We start from the raw sequence: 21,342 nt of genomic DNA on the forward strand, positions 1-21,342 counted from the left end.
TGTGAAGGGTATTCCATTAAAGGAATCCAGGAACTTGATGGTTTGGTCAACCCCTGAGAGGGGGTTGTGCCCGTGCCTGAGTCCAGGGGGGCATTTGTGTGGCAGAGATAGCCCATTCCCGGCTTTCTGCTTACCCGGGTGTTTACCCTAGGTTGACCTATGCTGGTGCCCTGGGTAAGCGCTACCTGCAACAGTGCAGGGAGCTAGTCGAACCACAGCCTATGCAACCATTCACTTGCTGTAATCAATTTGTGACCTAAATTCTGCCAAAAACCAAACCAAAATTTGAGTCTCGTCTGAATTTATTTAAGGGGGAGGTTAAAAGGTCTGAACACGCAAACAAAATAACAAGTTAAGAAGGCAATTCTTAACAATTTAAGAAGAGGTCTGCTGTATCAGGTCAAAGGCCCATCCAGTCCACCTTGCTGTTCCTGTTCTCTCATTGGACAATCAGATGTCCCAATGAGAAGTTTGCAAGCAGGATGTGAGTGCTTGAGATTCCTAGTACGGTAACTGGTATTCAGAAACACACTGCCTTTGACTGGAGGCACAACATAGTGATCATGGCTCCTAGCCATTGATTATCTTACCCGTCTTACTTTGTCTAATCTTCAAGTCATTCAAGTTGGTAGCCATCACCACTTCTTGTGGGAATAAACACTCTTCTCTGTCTGCTCTGAATCTTCTATCATTCAACTTCATTGGATGGCTTTGAGTTCTAGTAGTATGAGAGAGAGAGATCTATTCATTTTCTCCATGCCATGCATAATCCTAGGTACCTCTGTCATGTCCCTCACTTACATGCCTTTAAAAACAAAATCAAAAACTAAAAAATATTGCAACCTTCCTCATAGGGAAGTTATGAGAAATATCCTTCCCTCCTTTCCTGTCCCAGCGTAATTAGGACTATGACCTGGGAGACCAGAGTTCAAATCCACACTTGGCCATGAAGCTCACTGGGTGACAATGGGCCGGTCACTCACTCTTGGCTTAACCTACCTCACAGGGTTGTTGTGAGGATTAAAGGAGGTGGAGAACTTTGGAGAAAAAAGTGGGCTATGAATGTAATGAATGAACAAATGAACGAATGAATGAATGTGTTGAGAACAGATGCTCACGTTTTTCCAGTAACAGTCTTTGGAGAAGATGGTTTGGCTGCAATCCAAATTCATTACTTCAAAAGGTGACCTTGGAAATCCAAATTGCATCAAGGGTGACCTGAGCCCTGTAGGCTACCTTCAGTTTTGCACTGAGGTTCCTGATTGCTCATTTTGGAAGAGAAAATATTGAGCATTCTCCTGGGTACAAAAGGAGCCTCTTGCTGTTTGTTTGTTGCTTTGCTCCTTCCTTCTCTGTGCTGGCCTTGATATTTCTCACTTCCTTAACAACGTACCAAAGTGATGGAAAGAGTTTTGCACAGTTTCCTATGAAACGGCAAGAGCTGCTGTGCTACAGCTGAGTGGGTGGTCTGCCTCAATCAAGTAATTTGTCTCCAACAGTGACTAGGTCTATTTTGTCTCAGAAGCTTTTATCAGTTCAGAGCTATTGTGTTTTCTGGTGGTTTGGGTACTCCCCTCTCCCCTTTCACACACACACATTCCCAGTTAAAATTAAAACTGTTCTTCTCTCACACACCTGGAAATTGCAGGTAAACAGGTAGAATTATTGGGAAAGGGATTTTTTTTGGGGGGGGGATGAGGCCATCCTGAGTCGAGACAGGGCAAAGGAGTTTGCCCATCTCTGTTTGTTATACCTAGATTCTGTTTAAAGGAAAAAGTATGCTGATTTTGTACTAGCTGGCTAATTATCCCATGTCTCCAGCAGGTGGAAATATTGCCCCAGCTTTTCCAAATACATTTTGTATTCTTATTGTTGGTTTTTGTGCAAATGGCCCTCAAGCAGAACTATGTTTCTACAGCTGCTATTTCAGGGTGGCTAAAGGGTCAGGGCATTGCTAAGCCCTGCTCTACTTCCTTCAAAAACCAGAATATTTAACTGAGGCTGGGTTGAAACACTCTGGAGAGGGTTTATTATGATTATTTTATATGAGGTGTGTGTGTGGGTGCTTGTGAGCAGGGGTGAAATGCCTAACCATTTCCCCAGCATTCCCAGCAACAACGGTGGTTTCTAACTCTGCCCAAAACATTTTCTGTCTCTCTTTAAATGCTTGAGTGAGCAGTGCACATTTAATATGATAAGCATATTGAATCTCATAAGCAGGTAGGTAAAATTATGTGGTGAAATCAGTTATTATTACTTATTATTGTTATTTAGAGCATTTGTAACTCTCTCTTCAGCCCAATAAGCTCCCAGGGCAGCTCACATACAATCAAAAACAGATAGGCCCTACCTTCAGGCTGACAATCTAAGAAAACATGACACACAAGCAAAAATAGATGGGGAGGGAAAAGCAAAAGCAAAACTCAGACATTTGTTTCTAAACATTCGTCCCTATAATGACTGGTTAAGAGGCAGGAGGTGCTTGATAGAGCTAGACTCTCACACCAGGGCTGATGGAGTGAGCTTTGCTTTCCAGCTCTCAATGCCACAAAACCACAAAGCCCAACCGGAGTGAGGACAATGTTTTTTCTTATTGGTGCCAGGGCCACAAACATGCAGCAGAGGAGCAAGCAAGAGATGTGTGTATGTGAGGGGGAGGCTTTTATGAAACTTCCCACACACCAAGCCTAGGGCTGGCAAAGCTGCATTCAGTACCAAAGGTACTGACTGCAGAATCCAATTCCCAGCAGGGAACTTTCTGCAGTGATCAGTTGCATGATTTGAGTCACCCAAGGGCAACTCAGTCACTCAGACTGTCCAGCTGTGCCTCTGCCAGCCCCGTACCTGAAGGAGATGTGTCAGAGAATTCTGATGAAAACAAAAATAGGAGAAGAAGTTGCTGATGTATGCTTATTTATCCCATGTCTGGAGGGAAATCAGTTGTGGGAGTACCAACAGGTATTCTTCGTTGTTGTTGTCATCTTCATTACTGCTGCTGCTGCTGCTGTTGTCAGTCCACAAACGATATGTAATTAATTAAACCCCCTACCAGTTTGCATTGTGTTTCCTTTGCACAGAAATGCAAAGGGTGGAAAAACATACTGTAATGAATATAGGGGTTGCTCGTGCGTAAGTTGCCGCCACTCCTGGCTATGTTGCCTTGTTAAACCTTTCCTGTCTGGACAGCCCTTCACTTCGTGGCTGCCTCAGTCGATAACAGAATCCGTCAATGGGCGTTTCTTAAACCTTTTCCAGCATAAAAGTTGTTTGACCCCAAGTCTCATCCTACTCTCCCTGCGCGGAAGTCTTCTGCGCAGGGAGGGTGTGGGTAGTGGAGGACCCGTGCTCTCCCCGCTGGTCTCCGGCAAGGAGTCTTGGAGCCCCCTCGCTGATTCCCCCATCTGCCCCCCTTTATCCCTGGTGTTGCGCTGATTTGCTTCCTGTGATGGCCTGGGATTCCGAGTCTGAGAGTGAACCGGAGGAATCCCAGCCGGCACAGGAGTCCCCGCCTCCAGGGCCGGCTGAACTGGGGCAAGGCCTAGATGCTGAGGAGCCTGCACCTGTGCCAGATCCTCAGGGGCAGGCACCAGGTGAGACCATTCTGGCCCCAGAGGTGCTGGAGGACTCAGTGGCTACAGGTGAGCCTCCCCCGGGGCCCAGTAACCCTTCGGCCTCTCCTGAACTGCAGAGGCTTAGGGCAGAGAGGCGAAGGGAACTGGTCTCTCCCAGGAGGAGTGCTCGCCTTAAGGCCAGGAGAGGCGGGGCTCCTGGGGGCCGGGATCGCCCCCGGCCTTAGAAGAAGATAAAGGTCAGGCAGCCCGGTCCCAGGTTGCGGGAGCAACGTCGTTGTGGAGTACCTGCTTTTACCCAGACCTAGATCTGCACTCCCGGTGTGCCTGTTCCACGCCCGGCTTCCTGCTTCTACTCTCCGGTGTTCTTGTTCCTCGCCCGGCTGCCCGCTGCTGACCTACCCATGTTCCTGTTCCCCGCCTGGCTTCCTGCTGCTGCCCTACCAGCGTTCCTGTTCCCCTGCCTGGCTCCCTGTTTCGGACCTCGCGTCTCATCTAGTGATCGTCTACCCTGCTAGTGACTCTGGACTGAACTTCGGCTACGGTATCAGTACCTTCCCCCCCCCCCGGGACCAGCACACTTCCCCATCTTCGGAGCTGCCTCTCTCCCTGCTGGGCCCTTCTCCAGCATCGCTTGAGAGCCTTGCCTCCGCCTCTGGCTCCGATGTCAGTTCCCTGACACATACTAACAAACCAACCTACCATAACTTATGTCGAAGAAGACAGCGAGACAAATAACATCACTTTTGGTGGAAGATGAACTGCAGCAGGATGGAAATGGTGCTACATGCACAGGGTGGAGCTAAGATGGACAGGGTGAAGCTTAACCTAAAATCACATATGGCACCAGGTGTGCAGCAGGTGTTCCTGGGGTTGGGGGAAATGGCCTCATGGTTCCAATCTGGAACCATGCCGGGGTGTGTGTGTTTTGTCCCATGGGATGGAGGTTTCCCATCCCTGCATTTAGATAATGCATCTGTTCGACCCCCACCCCCTCAAACTGGTTGATAGCAATGCTGCTTAATGTCTTAGTTAGACTAAATCCCCCTTTTATTAAATCAGTTGGCATCTCAATGAGATTTGTATTTCCAACAAAAAAAGCATGGTGTGGGAGAAGGGTGGAAGTACTATTTCAAGATTAGTGGCCAAGTGCAGATAGCAAACACTAATCAAGCTGGAAGCTTGCAGAAAAAGTTAATTTGTTGAATAAATTATATGAAATGGAATGCTTCCATTAGAAATGGGGAAAAGAAGTACTCAATTTGTTAAGCAAATTACTTGCTGCAAATAACCGATTTGGCTCTGCTCCTGATGAATTGATCTAGCAGTGCTGAGTATTATGCGGACTTCACTTAATAATATTTTTTAAAAGATGAAGTGGAGAAAAGTTAAGCAATATAAGCTTTAGCGCTGGAACCCACCAGCCTCTTTGACTTTGTATAAGACAAGTGAAAGCCAGCATAACATAGTCGATTAGAGTAGCATTCTCCAACATGGCGTCCTCCAGATGTTGCTGGACTACAGTTCCCATCATCCTTCACAATTGGCAATGCTGGCTGGGGCTGATGGGAGTTGGGATTCTAAGATCTTGCTGAATCCAAAGTTACACATTGTATGAACTTAAAAGAAAACCACAACTCGTTGGTGTCTGACCCCAACTAGATGGCATAATTATCCATCAATCAATATTCAATTTTGGAGATGCAGAGCTGTAAATACAAACATCTTTCATATAATTACTAAATCATTTTGGGAGTGCATTTTAACAGAAATAAATAGCATCCTTGGTCAAGACCTTCCATTGATCCTGTTGTAGCAATATTTGTATATCTCCAAAGTATAATTCCAGAGGAAGATCAAGAAATGGCAGCCTATTTATTAACAGCAGAAAAAACTGAAAACTGAAAATAAATTCCTGGCTCTCTAGAATTTGTGAAGTGTCATTTATGACTAAATGTATAAACCTATTTAGAGTGAGAGAAGGAGGTAAATAGAAGACAACTTTATTAAGGTTCTGCACTCTTTGGATTGAAACAGCTATTGGCCCCTTGCCACTACTCCTTTTTAGGGGAAGTTGGTGGAGAAGGCTGTAGTGAGGCAGCTGCAAACATTCTTGGAAGACACTGATTATTTAGCTGGGAGAGAGTGACCATGCTTCTTCTTGATCTCTTGTCATCATTTGATACCATCAACCTCGGTGCCCTCCTGGACCAACTATTGGGAATGGGAACTGGGGCACTGTATTAGAGTGGTTCTAATTCTACCTTCAGACTGAGTCCAGAGAGTACCTTTCAGCCACCTGGTGACTACATTATGGGTTGCTATTTAATATCTCGACTGCTGTTGAATATCTACATGAATCCATTGGAATCAGTCTTTAGGTGTTTCTGTTCTGACAGCGGCCAACTGGATGTTTGAGTGAAGCCCACAAGCAGGACCTGAGTGCAACATCCCCGCTCCCCACTTGTCATTCCAAGCAATTGTTATTCAGAGGCATACTGCCTCCAATAGTGAAATTGGAACATAGCCACCATTTACACATCTTGATGAGATGCTTCATTTGTTTCTCTCTGATCATAGTAAGTGCCTTGCATATTATCCCAAGCTGGCTTTGCAAAGAGATGTATAAAAGAAGCAGAAAATGAAAGGGGGGAAAGCAAAGCATGGTGTTCAAATGTAAAATTGATGTAAATACCCCTCAGATATCTCAAGACAGTAGGAAGGGGGGGAGAGCTGTTTGGGCAAAACACCGTAAGATCTTTTGTAAAACAAAGTGATGATAATTTATGGATTTCATGGAAAGAGAAAAACCTTAGGGGCTCTTATGAATAACTTTAAGTGTGTGGTGTGTCTATGCAGAAACTGTTTTCCTCGCCATCAGTACTGAGATGAAAGCTTAGCAGATCTCCCTGATGCTTTTGCCAATCGCTTTGCACTAAAAAAAGTAGATCCAAATCTACTTGTGCTTCTTAATGCTGCAAAATCCATGCTGGAAAAGTAAAACAAATAGTCATCTTTGCATTTGCGTCCGATTACTGATGTTTCCTTTCTCCAAGGAGACCAAATGTCTGTTTCATAATGCTCTCCCTCCAACTTTGAAGCACTTCTATTAAATTACGGTCAAAAGGGAAAAGACCTAGTGTCAGCTATATTTATATATGTGTGTGTTGAATCAGTAGATAGACTGGTCTACTAGGACTTAAACTTACATGGGGGAAAGATATGTGCAGAGACATAAAAGGTAAAAGGTAAAGGGACCCCTGACCATTAAGTCCAGTCGTTGCAGCACTCATCTCGCTTTATTGGCCAAGGGAGCCGGTGTACAGCTTCCGGGTCATGTGGCCAGCATGACTAAGCCGCTTCTGGTGAACCAGAGCAGCACACAGAAACACTGTTTACCTTCCCTCCGGAGTGGTACCTATTTATCTACTTGCACTTTGATGTGCTTTCGAACTGCTAGGTGGGCAGGAGCTGGGACTGAGCAAAGGGAGCTTACGCCATCGTGGGGATTCAAACCACCGACCTTCTGATCGGCAAGTCTTGGCTCTGTGGTTTAACCCACAGTGCCACCAGCGTCCCAGGGCTGTGCGGAGACATAAATGATTCTAAATGCTATGCACTATGGTCATCCGAACCATACCAGCTTATGTGAGAGAGTGTTCTATGAAGCTCCTACCCTAACACCCCATTCTCCCTGCTGGATCAGGCCAAAGATATATGGAGAGTGTATGAAGCAGGAGTAGCCAATGTGATACCTTCCAGTTGTTGTTGGGTTACAACTCCCATCATCCTTGACCACCAGCCATGCTGACTGAAGCTGATGCAAGTTGTACCACAGCAACATCTGGAGGGCACGACATTGGCTACCCTTGCTTCATCTCAAGGCACAAGCAGAACACTTTCTTTGTAAGTTGACCATATGGAGAAAAGTGCAGATGCTGACCTTCAGTGTACAGGCTGGTGTGTATGGTTGGGTATATGTTTGGCAGTGTGCTCACGCAGCTGGTGTCTGAAGCCAAGTGCTCATGGCAGAACCTACAATCTATCTGTATCCTGTAGTTCTTTGAGGAAGACTGCTATTTACTGTGTTTCCCCTCAAACCAGCATCCATCCAATTTGAAAGTATACACTGAAGTTAACCTGTGATATGTACATTTGAGACAGCGAAATGGAGCAGGCATTTCTTCCTCAAGTCACAGCAGTTGAAAAGTTGATCAGTTTTTAAAATGTAAAATAATTGGATCAAAATCTTAGCACAATTCCCTAAATGAAAGTTGGGGGAGGGGGCGCTATCTCTGTTACAAATTATCCAGATTTTCTCTATTGGATTAAACAGTTATCAAGAGGCTTCTTAAACAAGGTGAAATTTGTCATTTTTCTGGACTACAACCAAGAAGATCTAATTAGTAAGAGAAGTTTTACCCTGTAGGCTTCAAAATTAGTCTTTAGGTCAGAGAAGATGCTAATGGGAGAATATGGTTCTTACGTTTACTTCAGGGGGAGAAGAGTGTGTCTCTCCCCCCCCCCACAAAAGGAGGTCATTGGTTAGAATATTATCATGCAGATGCTCCCAAGCCTTTTCCTTATTGAGATTCACTTAGCAAAATGTACTGAATATTTAACAAATTTGCATTTCACATTCTTCCTCAGTCTCCATTGATTCATTAAATGAGAGAAGGTGGGAGCCCAAGAGAAATGTTTGCATGAAGGCTGAATTGAAGATAAGTATTGGCAATCTTTCTCCATCGCTCCCCACAACCCTGACAACTCAAGGATGCTCTCCCAGCTCATTCTGGTTTCAGACATAGTTTACGGAAGATGGCGAATTCTGGAGAGCATGAGATTTTGCATGCAGAAGGACCCAGATTCAATGACTGATATCTCCAGTTAGGGCTATGAAAGACTTGAGTCTGAAACCCTTGGAGAGCTGCTGCCAATCAGTATAGACAACTGAGGAAGGAAAAGGGAGAGAATGATGGCAAAGTTTGAGGCCAGGATGAAAGAGGAATGAAAGCAAAAACATGGGAAAGAGCTATTTTATAACACATAGCAGGGGTCAGCAAACTATTTCAGCAGGGGGCCTGCCCCTCAGACCTTGTGGGGGTCTGGACTCTATTTTTTTGGGGGGGGGGGAGAGAATGAACGAATTCCTATGCCCCACAAATAACCCAGAGATGCATTTTAAATAAAAGGACACATTCTACTCATGTAAAAACACGCTGATTCCCGGACTGTCCACGGGTTGGATTTAGAAGGCAGTTGGCGTGGATCCAGCCCCCGGGCCTTAGTTTGCCTACCCATGACATAGAGTCTCTCCATAAGAGTTAACCATTGACTAGGAGGGCAACTGTCTCCAACCTTCTAGCTGCGGGCTTGGTGAAGAAGATGAACCTCAAGGAGTGATGCTCAACCCATATCCTTCTTTAAGAGCTGTGATTCATAGACTGGCCTCAGCAGCTATGGGTGAAACAACCTGAAATATTCTAAATACAAGGTGAAAGGAGAAAGGGAAGCCACTACAATGCTAAGAATAGGGATGTAGGAAGACATAGTTTTCCATTCTGCCCATGCAGCACTGTTTCTGATCCTCTGTAGTTCATCTCCCACATAAAATGGCACTGTTCACTTGCTTCCTGCTGTTGTGAAATTTACACAACTTACATAATTTGTGTAATTAATTATGGAAATTAGGTTGCCATTGTGCTATCCTGGCCCATTCATTTCAGTGGAAAGGAAATGCAATCGTTTGTGGACCAAAAGCAGCAACAGCAGATGCTGATCATATCCAGTTGGTTGATCTCCATCCCTGACAAGGGACGAATAACTGATAATTGGCAATTTTCTCTCCTGTTTCCATTTTCATTGGAATTCTCCGACATCCCTATCTGAGAATAAAACCAAATTAAGCTGCAACACACTACTTTTTGTACTCAGCAAAAGGACTTCACTATATATAGCTGTTTCTTGGTGTCTCAAATAAAGTAGGTATCAATGAAATGTGTATAGGTAAGGCATCTTATAATCAGGGGACCCCAATGGCCCTTGCGAGCATTCCTTACTGGTTGGTCCCATAGAAGCTGGAGCTTTTGTGTTCATGCACTCCAGAGTTTCATCAAATAGGAATACCACATTACTGAGGCGTCCTTTCTTGTTTCTTCTGTAAGAAAGAATCTCCCTCTCCCTCCCCCCTCTCTCTTACAAACACACACACACACACACACACACACACACACACACACCTTTTCCCAATTGCCCCCCCCCACCTTAGAATGAGACTTTCTAGTGGGAGGTTTGTTTCTGCTGCTTTGCTAACTGCTCATCCAGACTCCTGCTTAAAAAGGCATTTCATTCTCTAATTATGTTTGCTGAATTTTCTTTCTTTTCTTTTTAATAAAAAATGGTGGATTATTTACAGTTGTGTGGATTTAAACTGAGGACCAGAGCTCAAAGGAAGTGCTGTTGCATTTTAATATATGTCTGCAATGCTGAGTTGTACCTTCCAGATGAAAATACGGCTGTACATACTAAATTTTTACCTTGGGGTGCGTGCAGAATGAACCACTGTCTTAGTGTTGATATTTTTTTTTTCCTGTCTCTAAGAGAGGCTGATAAAAATGCAATAAAATAAATAAAAGGCAAACGGTGTGTATTATTGACTTTCCCCCTGCCTTATATTCATATTTTGTTGCCCAGAATTAAGGGACAAACTGCATGTGACATAGGACATATATGGTAAAGATTTCCTTTGGAGAAGGACTGTAGCTTGGTAGTAAGCTATGTGCTTTGCAAGCAAAAGATTCCACATTCAATTACCAGCATCTCCAGGCAGGTAGGGTTCAGAAAGACTACTGTTTGCTGCTCTAAAGAGCAGCCACCAGTTGATAGAGGCAATACTGAGCTAGACTGAGTTACAGATTTAAATCTTTTGATTGCTCGAAGTGACAAAATGCCACTTATTAACTAGGCAGCTTTTCCTCTCTTTGGTTCTTCCCCTAAAAACAAATTTACGAAAGATTACATCCTCTGTGGTTCTGAATAAAGGCTATAATTAAACAGGAACATGCGGTGCTAAGCCAGACCATGTCCATCCAGCTCAGTATTGTCTACACCAGGGGTCAGCAAACTTTTTTAGCAGGGGGCCGGTCCACTGTCCCTCAGACCTTGTGGGGGGCCGGACTATATTTTGAAGAAAAAATGAACAAATTCCTATGCCCCACAAATTACCCAGAGCTGCATTTTAAATAAAAGGACACATTCTACTCATGTAAAAACACGCTGATTCCGGGACCATCAGGTGGCCGGATTTAGAAGGCGATTGGGCCGGGTCCGGTCCCTGGGCCTTAGTTTGCCTACCCATGGTCTGAACTCACTGGCCGTTCTTCTGCAGAGTTTCAGGCAAGCAGTCTCTGCCCAGTTTTCCTTGGAGATGGTAGGGATTGAACATGGGACCTTTCTGTGCAAAGCATGTTCTCTGCTCTGAGTTCTGGCTCTTCGCCAGTGAGAAACATCTTTATATCAAGCTGAAACACCAGCCCATCCTACTCAATGAGATTTATTGGGATGCCTTTGCAGAGAGATGTTCAGGCAGCTGCCTGCTCTTTACTTTCCTATGTTTGTGTTGTTTTTAAAGTTTTGTTTAAATAAATATGACTGAAATGTGTGTCTGGAAAGCACGCCTGTGGATGATAGCCCTTTCAGACTTGGCAAGTAAACAGACTATCCCAAGCCAAGGGTTTATTTAAAACAAATAGGTTCTGATTTCCAAGCTGCTTGCTTAATTTTTGTTTTAATTTGGTTATGCTTTGGAGGTTGCATGTCCCTGAAAGAAGTCCTCTGAGAGTATTTTACCTGCTAGAGCACAACCATATGGCTTGCTTGTTTCTCTGTTTAATCCAGAAAGAAGGAATATTGTTTTCTAAATATTATGTGTGTGCTGTTGCAAGTTGTTGTAGGCATCTGCCTATCTTGAGAGACAATGGAGTGCACCTTGGGGGGGGGGTGAAACTAAATTGCTGGAGAATCACAGCACCTGCTGTGGCTGCGGAGGTCAGTAACTCATAACTGCTGCCTCCTGCATAGTTTTTGCTGTTTTAGCAGCAGCAAAGTGACCTTCCTGGGCACAAGGCCGGGCAATGTGTATAGAGGTCCTGGGCTGCCCAGAAAACAAGACCCTCTCTTGGCTTCACTGATGTGGTCCAAAGGGAAGCAGAGGAATACACTTGACACTAGCTTGGCTGCAGGAGTTGCTGGAACCTTCACTCTGGTTTTTGTAGGGTTTACTCCTTGACCTTTCCTTCTGCTGAAGATGTCCTGCAAGGCACCAGGTATGGATTTTTTTCTCAGAGTTTACTTCTGAAGCCTTTATCATGAATGAGTATAGCTGCAAGGCAGCAGAGGTTTAGGATCAGTGTTTTCCTTCTTTTAGTTGGGTATCTTCCTAGATTGATGAGCCCCATCTGCCCCTTGCTTTCCCCTACAGCATGTGCAGAAACCTAACTCACAGAGGGTTTGAGACCCATCACCTGGTTTAGCCAGCCAGCTTCTAGGAGTCACAGATGAGAGCAGAGGGCAGAGTGGACAGACTATCCTAGAAAGACTATAGTGTGTTCCCCACCAGAGGTACCACCCCTCCCATAACACTACCTAAGAATTCATAGAATTCTTCCCATAGAGTGGGAAGGGACCACAAACGTAATCTGATTCATAGGTCTTTAGCCAGTGGGGCAGGACCCACAGGTGAGTTAGAAGGCTGTCCTGAGAGGGTCATGGCAAAACTGTTGCTGTCAAGTTGAAACCGTCCTGCTGCTGATCACTATATGTGGTGTCTGGGCTAGAACATATTCTTATTTTTATCAATTTGCACAAGTATTGCAAATCGGCAGACAAAAGGCAAGAGCATTTTTCAATAAGAAATACATTTCTGGTATGCCCCGTATTATGCCTTCAGTGAGTTAGGTAGGTCCAGTTGCAAATGACTCTGGGGTTGTGGCATTCATCTCGCTTTATTGGCCGAGGGAGCCGGCGTACAGCTTCCGGGTCATGTGGCCAGCATGACTAAGCCGCTTCTGGCGAACCAGAGCAGCGCACGGAAACGCCATTTACCTTCCCGCCGGAGCGGTACCTATTTATCTACTTGCACTTTGATGTGCTTTCGAACTGCTAGGTTGGCAGGAGCAAGGAATGAACAATGGGAGCTAACCCCGTCGCGGGGATTCGAACCGCCAACCTTCTGATTGGCAAGCCCTAGGTTCTGTGGTTTAACCCACAGTGCCACCGCGTTCCTTCTCTAGGGGGTAGGGGCACTCTATTCTTTAGTAACTGTGTGGATTAACAGACAAAAGGCTCAGTTTACTGCTTGTGTTTAAATGCTCAGGGCCGAAGAGAGGTTAAATCCCATTTTAAGCAGTTTAATTAAAAGTATAGGAATTAGCTGTTAGGCTGTTCTCCCCCTTTGTTAACCTGTTTATCAAAGAAGGCTACAGACTGCAAAGTAAGTATAAAACATACAGTTTACTTACAGTCAAGCATTTGTCCTTAGCAGCAAAAGCAGCAATAATAAATGCAGGTAGAATACTTGAGTTTACAGCAAAAACAGTTTCAGGCTGTAATGAGTGTGGGGTTGCTCGTGCGTAAGTTACCGCCACTCCTGGCTGTGTTGCTTTGTTAAACTTTTCTGTCTGGACAGCCCTTCACTTCGTGGCTGCCTCAGTCGCTAGCAGAATTTGTCAGTGGGCGTTTCGTAAACCTTTTCCAACATAAAAGTTGTTTGACGCCAAGTCTCCTCCTACTCTCACTGCGCGGAAGTCTTCTGCGCAGGGAGGGCGTGGGTAGCAGAGGACCCGTGCTCTCCCCGCTGGTGTCCGGTGAAGAGTCCTGGAGCCCTCTCTCCGATTCCCCCATTTGCCCCCCCTTTATCCCTGGTGTTGCGCTGATTTGCTTCCCCATCTGCTGAGCTGCTTCTCTCCCTGCTGGGCCCTTCTCCAGCATCATTTGAGAGCCTTCCCTCCACCTCTAGCTCTGATGTCAGCTCCCTGACAAGGCATGTACCTGATGCTGGTGTGATCCAAGACACATCCTCTTTTGTGGTTAGCTGTGGAGAGTGGTTTGGGAGAGGAGCAACAGGAAATACTTTATTTTTACAGTGATTACAGTGTTACAGCTTGAGTACTGGCTCACGAACTACATCTTAGGCAGGTTCACATTAAAAAGTAAAATGAACAAATTCTCCATCTGTGCCTAGTGGTACAGTAGGAGATACTCTCTAGAGTCAGATTGCTGGGTTCTGCAGGTTGAGAGCATCTCTTTGTTGCCTTTCACACAGTGCATTGCTTATTATCACACACTGTGTTCCACATTTCTTCCAAGGAGCTCAGGGGGGCATACTTGATTCTTCCTGTCTCCATTTCATCTATGCAACAAACCTGCAAGTTGTGACTGGCCTAAGGTAATCCATGGCTGAATGGGGATTTGAACCTTGGTTTCCCACATCTTAGTCCAAAACCTTAACAGCTACACCATACTGGCTCCCCACACCCAGATGTTGCTGCACCTGCTCCTTTTTTCTGACATCCCAATAATCAGAACAATTCCATTAAACAGACATTGAATAACCATTTAATTTAGCTTGCTGGATTCAACTGCCCCACACTGGCAATTAAAACAGTTGTGGATTTCACAAAAGTCATGAGAATAAAGAAATGTGGAGCCCACAGTGAAGCTCCACATCCATCACCTTGAATATTCTGCAGTGGCTACTTTTAACTTCCTGTGGATCTAGAAATGATGATATAACCACAATCTCTCTGCCTTTGCAAATAGACTAATAACAATAAAACATTTATAATCCTAACAGCAGCATAATAGTATATGGTTTCCAAATGTTAGGAGTAAATCTCATTACCTAGGAACAATTTCTCCCTGTTGATTGACTTCTATTTTCCTGGAGGTGTGTTTTAAAGATTGCTATTCACCCTAATTGTAGCAATGATGTTGGCTTCCAAACAGAAGTGAAGGACAAAGTGATATTGTAAGGCTCTAAATGGATGTTCAGATGCTCCTTTCTGTATGGGGAGAAAGATGATGTCTGCTAGATTCAACTTCCAAATTAATAGACCCCAGTTAATCAGGTTCATTAATTTCAATGGGCTAAGTAGAAATAACATTGGATACAACCCATAATTCCCAAAGACCCCGGCGTTAAATGTCCCTTAAGTCTGTCTTTTCCCCCTCCCTGCAGCAGCAACAGGGGATAAAGGAAGACAGAAAATAATTTCCCCCATATTTCTATGACTGCAATGCCACAGGTGTTCCCCCAGTGCGCCTGACCCATAGTGTTGCACAGAGAAATCTGCATTTCCCAGAGCTCCTGGTGCCTGATACATATCCATTGCAGTGTGCTTGATGCCAAAGAAGGAACAAAGAGGTTGAAGAGAAACCTTTCTCCATTTCTCTGCTGCTAGAACAGCAACAACAGCATGGTGGCATTGAAGGGAGCAGGTTTGGGGCTGGCAAGGAAACAGGGTTGAAGTTCAGATTAAAAGAGAGGCTAAAGAAGAACCTTTGGAGTTATATTGCTGTTGAAGTGAGCATTATGAGCTGGCCAGATCCATTTTCCCAGGCCTAACAATCACTAGAGCTGAGGATGGGTGATGCTCTAATGCTGCATAATGTTTGGCTGCAAACCTCTGCTCATTTGAAATGCCCAAAAGTTGTATAAATGGCAAACCCATTTTTAATTTGAGTTTGCTAGTGATGCCTAGCTAGTTGTGAAGTTGCTTGACTTCTTCAGCTTTGTTTTCTCCTGACTTTTCAAATTGCTTTTTGGAGGGGAGAAGGGAGGTGGGGTTGTTTAGTGAATTTTGATTGCTGGTTGTCATACTGGATCCATACTGAGAACTGACAATATAATGCATTGCTGCTCCCTGAGTCATTGTTATTCCTGATTTGCTCCTTCTATAGCTGAAAAACCTCAGTAACACAGTTAGAAGGAGAATGGCAGTGCACAACATTACATGTTAATGACAGATGCTTTATTTGTGGGAGACATGCAAATAATGCTGAAGTAATTTTGTTCCATTGGAATTCTGCTGCAGTAATTACTGAAATTAGTATATTACTCTTGCCCCCTATCCATGTTGCTAACTTTAAAAAGTTCTATGTCACCACCCACCCATTAGAGTTTCGCCAGCTCCATTCAAAAGCCTCGTTTGTTAAATATTTATTTAAATAATGATGACTATGATAAAACAGAGGCAAAACTGCATGAAAGTAACTGGGACATGTCTGTTCGTATTCATGGATTTAATAATTCCAGAATATCTCAAATAATGGTGCCATTATTTTCCTCTCTTCCCCACATTCACAGCATGTGTTCAAAGCACAATGATACCACTTCAAATGAATTATGGGAACTCTAATATGTTAAGGGTGCTAAAAGTTGTTAGGAGATGCTCCTTTCAGAGATACAAATTCTAGACCTCCCTGGGAAGAAGAATCTTCCCTCAAATATATATATATATATATTTGACTTTAGAAACAACAGGCTGGTTGCAGGGGAAAAAACAACAACATTAATTTAAAAATGGTAAGTTGTCACAACTGCCAATAAGAAAATATAGGATACAGCCATGTGATTTACTGAGTCAATAATAAAACATACCAAGAGGAAAACAATGTGTGGTCTATGATTGCAAAGGATTCCATGATTTAGACCCTGGGAAGAAGGATTGATTGAACTGCTCTGGGAATTGTTGTGAATGTGACTTAGGTTTTCCTTATTTAGTTAGATTATCTCACTATGGTGGCAACACCCCAAATGTATGACACCAATCCCTTATGCATGGTGGTTCATTCATGCATGAATGGACAAAAACTGGGATATATTTATCATGGACTCAACCTCTCTACAAAATTCAGGGAGCATTGGCCACAGTTTGCTGACTCTCCTTTGGAAAAATGGTTACGAATTCTCAGTTCTATAGACTCCACATAGCCATTGTATGTGCAATATAAAATAATTGGTGTGATATAATATGGGAAATGCTCATACATAATCATGCTATGTTGCAAATATTTTCATGGGTCTGTGACTTTCTATATAGAAGCAAGTAGTAGAGTAATTTGATATATGGTTTTTCCTTTCCTTTTCCATGAATCTGGTGCTATGTATCTACAATAAAACAGGGCAGGTTGGTCATGCAAAAACAAAAAAGAAAGCCATTTTCATGTGGTCTCTTCCATGCATTAAGAACATGGGAGTATAAGAAAACCAAGATGAACTAAAGCTCAGCATGCCTTTCCCAACTTGGTGCCCTTTGGATGTTTTGGAGGCCAATGCCCATTATCCATAGCCAGCATGGCCAATGATTAGCAATGATGGAGTCCATGACATCTGAAGGGCATCAGGTTGGAGAAGGCTGGTCTACACTGACTGGCACCAACTTCCCAGGGTTTCAGACAGGGAGATTTCCTCTGCACTATGTTCAGCTCATGGATTATTATTGCCTTGACCTGATGGTTATTGGCTTGTGGCAATAAAGAAGAAGGAAGGCTTTTTCACTGGTGGGACTACTATTGTGGACTGTCTGCCCTGCCTGCTGAAATGTGAGAGGCCACATCAGTGTTGTCATTCCATCAGTTCCTCAAGACACACCCATTTGGCTAGTGTCCCCCTGACCTGAACTTTTATTGTTTTTGCCTGTTCTGTTATGCTTTCAGTTCGCTTAAGTGCATATTTTAATTAAGGGTGCTTTAATGTTATTTTTGGTTTTAATTATGGATCAATTTTATAGTTGCATACCTCTTAGAAGCCATTTTGGCATGTAAGTGGAATAATAATAATAATAATAGGTATAATAATACATAGCAATGCTGGAGATTGTATTTGGGTCTTTCTGGATGCTAACAGATGTTCTCCCACTTTTGATTCTATCCACCCACGCATCTTTTAATCCACACCGAGGATAAATGTAAATGACAAACAGAGGCGGTTTATCAATCTACCAGTATGACTCCACTTTCTTCTGTTTCTGTGTGTGCGCACGCCTAATATTACTGCCCAACCTTCCACAGATGAAAAGGGCACTGAACTAATAAGATGGAAATGTACAATACTTTTACAGGCCTTGCTTGGCTTGTAAACTTTACAATCCATGCAGGGCCGACGCTACTGTTTCCCAACAGCTGGGACACCAATCAGGCCTTCTTGTATTTTACTAGAGTAAAAATCATTTTGAGGCAAAACTTTATTGGTTCCCATTAACAGTAGTATGCACCAGGAACTTAGGTATCAGCAGTGATGTACTGGTGGCCACCTGAGCTTTGGGCTCTCTCAACCTTTGCTTTTCAGATTTATGACAGTTTTGAAGAACTAAACTGGAGAAAATGAAATCTATCAATGGCTCTCAGCCATTAGCACGTGTCTCTTGTGGGTGTACCAGTGTGGTGTAGTGCTTAGTATGCTAGATTAAAACCTGGGAGACCAGGGTTCAAATTCCCACTTGGCTGTGAAGTTCATTTGCTAACCTTGGGCCAGTCACTGTCTCTCAGCTTGAACTACCTCACAGGGCTGTTGTGGGGATTAAATAAGTGCCCCGTTCAGCTCCTTGGAGAAAAAGGTGGGTACATAAATGCAATAAATAAATGCAATAAAAAAACCTGCCACCCGCATATTCCTTTAAACATGCCTCCTAGAGAAGAAGGCGAGATCCTTTGCTAGAGATAAACCAGGCACCAGCCCTGGAAAATAAATACTGTGCTTGTTGACCCAGTAATGTAGGCCCAGACCAGGCTAAAGCAAAGCTTCCTTTTATTGGAAGAAAAGAGGATAACAAGATTAATGTGGTCTGTGACCAACATCCTTGAACACTGATCAAGCTGAACATCGAGGGTGATGGGAACTGGAGCCCAACAACCACTGGAGGGACACAGGTCAGCCAATCCTGATATATATGACCCATGGGAACCAGGTGACCATGACACCCCCTCTTGCAAATGAATATTTGATGATGAAGATGATTAGCTAGTGCAATCTGCCGAAATCTGCTTATCTAACCATTTAAAACATGGATTGGGAAATGGTGGCTGTCAAGATGTTGTTGGACGGCAATGCTCATCACCTCTGTCCCTTGTCCATGCTGCCATGGAGTGATGGGAAGTGGAGTCCAATGAAATATTGACGGCCTCTGGTTCCCTAGCCAAGAGTTACTGTGTAGCTGGATGCAAAAACGTTAGAAGTCAGTTACTTTTTTCACTGCTACAGACATGATGATTATTTCTTTTGGGGGGAAAATTATTTTAATTATCTGGAAAGAAAGATAATAAAGCTAATTGAGCTTCTGGACTAGTTATTTGTTTGGCTATGTCTGAAACAGCTGCTGAGATCTTCCTATGAGATATGGAATTATTTCATCCCTTCTGCTTACAGCTATGTCATTCTCACCCAGCAATTTCAAAACCAAGCCAGCTGAGGAAGAGCCTCATTGATTTATTCCTTGGAGATGCTTAAAGGTCTCCTCCACCTATTTACACAGAATGAAATATTAGCTTCTGGCATTCAAATACATTTTGTGCAGAATTAAGGAATCCCAAGAAGGATTTAAAAAACTGTTTTGTCTTCCTCCCTTTTTGCCTTCTCAATACCTATTCATCCACTAATTGCTTTGAGATTTGAGCAGGCTGCGACAGATATTATACCAGAACATACTGTGTAATTCCCCCTTTTTTTCTTTGTCTCTTTTGGTACTCCGATAAGGATGTTAGAAATGTCAAGTGCCTGGAAGAAAACAGGAATGAAATGTTACAATTTGTTGATCTACTCAAAACTAGTATCAGATGGTGTGGTGGCAGAGCTTCCCTGACCTGATTGGTTTCACTGCTGCTGCTTACCAGAATATGGAAAGGGAAGGGAAAGGCAGTGGCAAGGTTTGTGTGGTGCAAACACAACAGTGGGGGCACCACTTTTACTCCATCAGAGTGTTTGTACCATGCCAACCTTGCTGCTGCATCAACCATAGATAGCTCCAAATGAGAGCTTCATAGCCTTAAAGGATCAATCTTCTGGCCTCAGGATGGACCTCCATTCCATAGCTACCCCTTCTGGTATGCTTGTGTGCCCCTTGACTGGTGATGTATGGTGGGAGGAATCTGGGCTTAGCCCCAGACGTGCCAACTCTAGGGGGCAATGGTGTTGTCTCTCCCCACAATGTTCCAAAGCAGGGGTTGGAGGAGGTCAAACTGCTGAGCCAGGCATGGCACACCATCAAAGGCAAGCTCTTCCTGAGTGTGAGCTGTGGCCATTGAAGCTGTGTGGTGCTGGGCAAGGCCTCCTCCCAACGATGTGCCTCCTCCCAATGATGCATGTGATGCACAGTGCGTGTGTGATGTCACAGGTGTGTGTTGTGTGTGTGATGTCACTGGTGTGACATGATGCTATGCCTCAATCTTTGGCCCAAGGTGGTGTCTCTGCTCTTACCCTACTGGCCTTGGTGGTCTAGAAGATTACTTTGGGAGCTCCTGTCCAGCGGTTTCAGGTGCAATGGTCTCCCAGTGTTCCCAGTTAGCTCTCAGCCCCGAACCTTGCCTGGCTTCTTGTTTGGTGCTCCTGTCTGGTGCTCTGACTTGGTGTCCCAATTACTGCTAGATTTAGGGATCAACAAAACTTTTTGTCTGAGGGGGTAGAGGATACTTGCCTACTTTTCAAAGGTAAAACTTACATTTATTATTCCCCCTGCTTTTGCCTCTGGCCATGCCCATTACTGGTTGCTCAGAAGGCTGTTGAGAAGGGAATATGGCCTTCAGATTGAAAAAGGTTGCCCATGCCTGGAGTATCTTGTCCTAGGAATATCATTGAGGAAATAAAATTGGCATCACAAACCTTGGAATGAATACACACACACACATCCTGTCATTAAATTCTATCAAAAACAAACACCTTGATTTCTCTCCCGAAGACAGTTTATTATACCTACTGCACACACAGCTATTTTATCTTCCCCTCTTATTTTTCCAGCGATGTTTCTCTCCACAGAGTAATCAGTCAATGATATTCTGCTCGTAAAAAAAGCTACTATTGCTGAGCACTCTGCTCTTGAATGACAACATTATCCATCATATTTACTTCACTGGAAGTGGCCTCTGCCTCAACAGTGTCTGGGCCCGTTTCTTTGCACGGACGCTCATTTTTAAACCAACCCTTGAGTCTATCACCTTGATGGAAATGGGATCCTGCCACTGTAACTTTGGAGGAGGCACTATTCCCTCCCCTTTCATTAAGCAGAAATTCAGCAAGAAGCTAACTAATTAGCTTCTTTAGCGGGACAACAGTCTCCACGGCTTTTGCATCATTGTCATGGCCGTCTTACCCATAGACGCTAGTGGTGCGGGACGCCAGGACGCCTTGTTCTGGAGGGCACCAGGCAAGAGTCTGGGGAACACCGAATGAACACGCTGAGTGAGCGAGGGTATGTGCACTGCTCCCGCTGAGCACCGGCTCGGTTTTCCCCCTTTTAGCCTGCAGGCGCTGAATTCTGTGGGGTGCCAGAAGGCTAAAAGGGAAAAAACCGAGCTGATGCTCGGCGGGAGCAGTGCACACACCCTTGCTCACTCGGTGCAGGCCTGCTCGCTTTGTGTGCTTGCTCGCCCAATGGGTTGAGGCATAGGTACGCGTAGTGCCCCTCCTACTAGCCATCTTCATTTTTGAGCCGGGCATCAGATGCCTTGGATCTCCATGGGTCCCTTGGATCTCCCCCAGCCCGCTCGCCACCCTTACCATGCC

This window comes from Podarcis bocagei (assembly GCF_964188305.1).
Source record: "Podarcis bocagei genome assembly, chromosome: Z".
Taxonomy (NCBI): domain Eukaryota; kingdom Metazoa; phylum Chordata; class Lepidosauria; order Squamata; family Lacertidae; genus Podarcis; species Podarcis bocagei.